Here is a 7,134-nt window from a genome sequence, read left to right on the forward strand (position 1 = left end):
GGAATAGGACACTTACTGCCAGCTATAGGATTGCTGTGCAACCAGAGGTGTGAGTTTAGCATCAATTCCTCACCTTCTCAGACAGGGCCTTGGAGGGAGCACAGTGTTTCATTGAGATGGCAGGTTATACTCAGAAGGGGTTTGAATGGAGAGGCTGGGGAGTTTGGGGAGGACATTCTTTGAGTCATTAGACTTCAGTGTCAGATGATCTTGAGTTTAAATCCCTGCTTTGCTCCTGTTAAGCTTCAACTAAAGTCAGTTCATGCTGCAAAGGATGGTTTACAGTCTCCCAGCTGGGTGTGTGGTGAGAACAAGAGATGTCCTTCAGAATGCCCACACTGTAATTACTTTCATTTTATGACAAGTGTGCCTACATTGTAGTCCAGTTTGCAAAACTAGGCTAACTAATGGGTCAATAGTGATACAACTTTGAAGAGCACTTGAAGATGTCAAAATGAGAACAGCAATTAGAAGACCTTTTGTGAGCAAATTATTTCCTTTTGAACATGGTTTTATGTCATGGAAGTGTCTGTGTGCATAAATCATTTATATTTACTATATTTTATAAATTCTAAGATGTAGACATTTTTCACATTTTAGCATTTGAAATCAGGCATTTCACAATTTGCTCAAGAGTAGATGACCCTGGTTGTTCTTACTGATAAGGCTTCACCTAAGTAATGGCATTGTTGTATGTTGAGTTTAAACACTATTTTAAATGTCTTTTAAAACATTGCACTACAATTTGGCATCAAAATAAAAGGTTGTTCTGTGCACGGAAGGACACAGAAACAACAGTAAAACATAGACATATCATCAGTGAAGCAAATATTCATTGTTGGAGAAATGATTACAATTCCATATTTTCTCAGCAGACAATAGTCAAATAGTTAAAGTCATCCTGAAATCTCTGCCCGCATACATTACTCTAAGCAAGCCTAAGCTATTATTTTTTTCTGTACTTGGCAATTAGTATACAAAAAAGGCAAGGGAAGAATACAGGAATGCAGGGTTTTTTCTTTTCTATTCTTTTCCGAGTGGAATAACTTTGCAGAAAGACATGTCCCTTCCATTAGGTATGAGGTTGGGGCTGGTTGAATGCCCTCTCACATCATGAAGACACTGGGTTCTCACAAAGGATCCATATGGGAATACTTCCTTCCTAGGCAGGAACGCACAGGTCAAATAATCATGGTGCCCACCTCATCACATATTTGTGTATGCACACATGGGGACACACAAACACATACACACACACTTTCTCCTCTTTTCTTTCTCTTTCCCTTCCCCTGTTGTTGTCCTAGTTGTGTTGCTGAGAAAGTAGGCTCATACTTCAGAATTGGAGGAAAGGGGATGCAATTGTGGATGGATTTAAGAAAAGTGATAAAAACACAACTCTTAGCATAGAACAAAGAGATAGAAAATGTGTATAAATTCACATTTCAGGAGGTTTGGATAATAACTTCCACTGGTATATAGCACACATGTCATAATACTAGTGTAATCTATTTAAAAATGTGGTTCTAAAAAGCTGTCCCAGGTTTTGGGGAAAGCAAGTCTGGGAACATTTTCGGGTGTGTCTTCCTACTGAAATGGTCTGATTATTTCTACCTGCCCTTTAGGGAATAGGCTTGGAGAGACTGAGGCCATGTAGCCAACAAATGGCAAAGCAGGGATCAGGGAACTGGCGGGGGGGAGGCTCAGTGTAAAAGTAGAAGCTTTAACGCAGCTAAACTTGGTTTTGAATCAGGAATATCAGCTAAAATTTCCTTTCTCTTAAGTGGAATAACACTGAACAAGGGCAGGAGAGAAAGAATCTTAAATGCTAGACTTTCTGAGAACCGAAACCTCTGGCACATAATAGAAGATGATTACTGATGCCCCTTTCCTCCCTGAATGTCATCACCATATGCCTAAGTCTTCCAGGTCAAGACCAAGAATGGTGACATTTTATTCATCAACACTTCTGCTCCTCTGAACGATTTTCTTCTCTCTGAAGGTCAAGTTTCTCTCTGCTCTGAATAAATCACAAGCTGGCATCCTTATTTTCCTGTGAATGGAAAAGGCAGCCCAATAGCCTTTCCTCCTGCTGCAGAAGCAAGATAGCACAGGCAGAGGCAGGGCCCTTGCCTTTCTAGCAAAGTTGAAGAGTCTCCTGTTCCCCCAGATGATTGAGAGCCATCGAGGTTCACAAGACAGAAGATGAGTTCTGTGACTCACCAGGAAGTAGCAAGTATAGAGAGTTTTTTCCTTTAGGCAACAGCCTTTCTGGTTGGGATGCTAGCAATTTCTTTTCCTCCTTCTAAAGGACTGTAATAGCTTTCCATAATGCCATCTCCTCTCCTATTCTGCTGGCAGAGCTCCTCTTTTTTTTTTTTTTTTCTTGGCTAGTTATTTTTATTTATTTATTTTTTTTATTTTTTTTTAGCAGGCATGTATTTTTATTTTATTTTTAAACTTTACATAATTGTATTAGTTTTGCAAAATATCAAAATGAATCCGCCACAGGCATACATGTGTTCCCCATCCTGAACCCTCCTCCCTCCTCCCTCCCCACACCATCCCTCTGGGTCGTCCCAGTGCACCAGCCCCAAGCATCCAGTATCGCGCATCGAACCTGGACTGGCAACTCGTTTCTTACATGATATTCTACATGTTTCAATGTCATTCTCCCAAATCTTCCCACCCTCTCCCTCTCCCACAGAGTCCATAAGACTGTTCTATACATCAGTGTCTCTTTTGCTATCTCGTACACCAGGTTATTGTTACCATCTTTCTAAATTCCATATATATGCGTTAGTATACTGTATTTATGTTTTTCCTTCTGGCTTACTTCACTCTGTATAATAGGCTCCAGTTTCATCCACCTCATTAGAACTGATTCAAATGCATTCTTTTTAATGGCTGAGTAATACTCCATTGTGTATATGTACCACTGCTTTCTTATCCATTCGTCTGCTGATGGACATCTAGGTTGCTTCCATGTCCTGGCTATTATAAACAGTGCTGCGATGAACATTGGGGTACACGTTCTCTTTACTGTGGAAAGCCAACCCATGTGGTTTGGGTGTGTCTATAAGTCCCCTCCTCACCTATTCCCTCATGGGTGGGGCGTGGCAGTAGGTATGTCCATTCTCTTGGCTGCCAGTGATTGGTCCCCAAATCAGCACTTAACCCAAGCAGAGCCAATCAGAGTTCCTCTATGAGACTTGATTGAGGACTTCCCTGGTGGTCCAGTGGTTAAGACTTCACCTTCCAATATATGGGGTCAAGTTCGGTCCCTGGTCTGGGAGCTAAAATCCCACATGCCTCCCACGTGGCCAAGAAAAAACAAAACATAAAACAGAATCAATATTGTAACAAAGTCAATAAAGATTTTAAAAATGACCCACATCAAAAAAATCTTACAAAAAATAGATATATTACTATTGAGGGAGCCGGCCTATTTTTATCTAGGATACAATAGGATCAGTAGGGGCCTTTGTAATCAAGAGCCACAGGTGGTCACAAAAATGCAAGAGTCTGATTGAGAATTCAGCCTGTACAGAGGACTGAGGGCAAGAGAGCTGGGAAAGAGAGAGACAGAGGTAGGATGAAGCCTTGTAGCACCTATATCCATCTGTGCCCGAGAAGACCAACACCTGGATTTCCTAGTATAATAGTCAATACATTCCAATTCTGTGTCATTTTGTTTGAGCCAGGCTTTTGTCACATTCAACTCAGTCTGAAGCTTGGCTTCTATCAATTCTGTCCCACCTTGTGAATGGAGGAAGAAACATTTTTTTTCTTGGGGAAGAAAGGGTATTTGTGGTTAGAATCACAGACTCACACCACTCCAGGCAGCTAAGATATAGGTACGTGTCTTCATCATCAATCCCCTCTGCCTCTACCCTGGAGTGAAATGCAATTGGAGCCTTTACTCTGGAAGGCTCTGGTGGTGTTCTAAGATGCTCAGTGTTCTCATGTTCGCTCTTCACTGCTCCCTTATGAAGGGAATGGAGATAAGGGACTGATGGGGACTGATGTGGGAGAAGCCCTAGATTCTCTTCCCCGTAACACCACTGGGCTACTGCTGGGAAGGAGACACTGGGTGGACCCCAGTCCACCTCAACAAACACATTCAGAAAGAGAGAGGTTTAGACACGGCCTTGAGAAGATCTTGGTGGGGATGGTGGTCCATATACATGAAGTTGAATGTCCTCCTCAGAATATTCATCTATGAAATGTCCACTGTACTGCCTCTCCAATGTCACAGAGTTGCCTGTAACCAGCAGAACTGCAAGTGTAGTGCTCTCCGACAAGAACAAATTGCAACTGACTTAATTTCTCCAAGCTTCTTTGATAGAGAAGTGGTTACATGATTACAGGGAACTAAGGCTGTCTTATGAAGTGGAGCTTGATTAGGTTACTGCTGTGGTTTCCAGCTCTGGGGACTGGGGAGACAAGCTATTGACTGAGGGGTCTGGCTTTGCAAATGAGCAAACCAAAGCTTTTAATTTACGCTGGATCTAAAAGAAGTTCAGATCTCTAAGAACTTAAGAGGTATAACTAAAGTACAATAAATAACACATACAGTATACCATTTGGTCACTTTTGACATATGTTTACACCCTTGAAGCCATCATGACAATCAAGATAACAAATATTTCTATCCCTTCCCCCTGCCAGAGTTTCCTGATATCTCTTCCCAGCTTCCCTCCCAATCCCCAGGAAACCAGTGATCTCTTCTTGTCACTATAGATTTGTTTCCATTTTCTAGACTTGCTATTAAAAATAAGAGTATCCAAGTAGAGCCAAGGGTATTGAGTAGGTGGCGGGGAGAATGGGGGCAGGGGGAAGGGTGTGGGACAGCCAAGGTAAAAAAGTTTATGATCCTGGTAACTAAGTTTATACTGAAGCATAAGAAATGTTAATACCTCAAAACAATGGCACAATCTAGCAGAAATGGCTAACTAGCTCTGGGGGCAATTACCATTATCACTGATTTATTTATTTGGAATTTTAAAATAATTTAAAAATATTTATAATTTTGATAAGTGCTATATAGAATGTTGAAAAACATTCTTTATACTTGTAAATTCTATAGAGAGCTGATGAACTAATATTTCTTAAAATCATTTCCTATAGAACTATTTTCCTTAAGATCTGATTAGAAATTCATCTGCTTCCCACAATCACCTGGGGTCAAATAATAAATGCAAATGTCCAAGTTCCAGAGATACTGAATTAAGTGTCTCTTGTTGGATTTAGAAAACATGCATTTTAGCAAGCTTCAGATATATCACTGATTTTTTTAAAAGATAAATTCTCATCTTTCAGAGTTGAAGTAGCTGTGGTCCCATCTAAAGGCAGAGAAATGGACTACAGACATCTTAAATTGTCATCCAGGTCTGATTAAACCATAAAAAGTTTTAGTGTTTTACATAAACATACTTTGAAGAGTAGCTTATCAAGTGAACATTTAAATGTCTGAGCCTAAGTTCCACTTTGAGATTATGAACAGAAAAGCCTTTGTGTTAAGAAAGATCAGCAACAAGCTGATCCTCTGATGTAGACTTAGGCTGATCCTCTGATGTAAACTTAGGTCTCTTCACACACCTGTTCCCATGTGCTTACCTGGCTGCTAACTTGGGCCTGGCAAGAGAGTAAGTAAGTAAGTAACATGATCCCCTACTATCCTGAAGTAAGCTACCTTTGGGGCATCATTTTAGGCTCAGAGAGAGTAAAGAGTCATCATTAAAAACTGATAAGATTTATACTTACAAATGAATCATGCTCATTTCCCCCCATGCATCTTCTCTCAGGCCATTAAAACTTGATGGATACAATTCTATTGTTGAACAAATATCATCTCCCCTATCTTGTGACTCTTCAATATTTCAGTGCTATGGGTGATCAATATGTGCTACCTGAAAAGTCATTTTGTTTATCTTTCATAAAACCACATTGCAATTACATTAGAAATTAATGTCAAAAGAATTGGAAATCAATTCATCAGGGGAGGTGGTGGGGCACCGGGGAAAGTACACTGAAATCATTTAAAGGTGGGAAATCATCCTCACTGTGTTTTTCTCACATTGTGAACTAAATGTGTTTGCACATTCCCTCCAGCAGGTCCCTAAACAAATGCCATATTTGTTTTTTTTCCTAACCTAACCTAATGTTTAGCACATAGTAAAAGCTATATAAATGTCTATGAAATGAAGGAATGAATGAACCAGAGTTACTACTGTTAAACATTCATATTTCTAGCTTTTTTCTTAAAGAAGGTAAAGGCCTAAAATATCTTTGTGAATTTATCTTTTTCCTTTAAGTTCATTATTCCCTTCAAGTTTAACTCCATGAATTGGATTATTGGATTAAAATTGTCAATATCTTTTTATCTTCCTTATATATTTTAAATATTTTTAAAAGTGAAAAAGAAGTGAAATTGTCACACTGTTTGAAGATGACATGATACTGTATATTAAAAAAATCCTAAAGAAAATTCTAAGTTTTTTAGTGGTCCAAAAAACTATTAGAACCCATCAATGAATTCAGTAAGTTGCAGAATACAAAATTACTATACAGAAACCTGTTGCATTTCTATATACTAACAACGAGCTATCAGAAAAAGAAATTAAGAAAACAATCCCCTTTGTGAGGTGCTAATAGGAAAAGAGTGAGAGCTTGACACCTGAGATGGAAACATTTTGATGGAAAATTCAACAGTCTTGAATCCCCAAATTCCCTTGAACTTCCCTGGTTGGCAAAAGCAAACCCCTCCCTCTGCAGAGGGGGTGGTGTTCCCTCACCTGGAGATCATGTTGACTCGAATTGGTGCTTCACAAAGAGATACTAATTCTCTTCCAGATCTGCCCAGCCTGAAGGAGTTGGGAAGACTGGATGACAAATGTCATCACGAATCCCTGTGAGCACCCATGACTAAGGACCAAACAGAACTCCTTTTCCCCAATGCCTTGGTGCTGTGCAAGACCCAGGATTTTGGGGCCACCTAGAGGGTGGGGTTTCCCAGGAAGGACTGAGGTTGTTTTTCTTGTAGCCCAGCAGAATCAGGACTTGAGTGAGAAATCAGAGTCATGGAATATACAGCAAGTTCTAGTTCTTGAATTCTTTATTTCGTAAGGTGAAGCT

Source organism: Bos grunniens, chromosome 22, assembly GCF_055505025.1.
Source record: "Bos grunniens cultivar Pamir isolate PY7600 chromosome 22, Bosgru_T2T1.0, whole genome shotgun sequence".
NCBI lineage: Eukaryota > Metazoa > Chordata > Mammalia > Artiodactyla > Bovidae > Bos > Bos grunniens.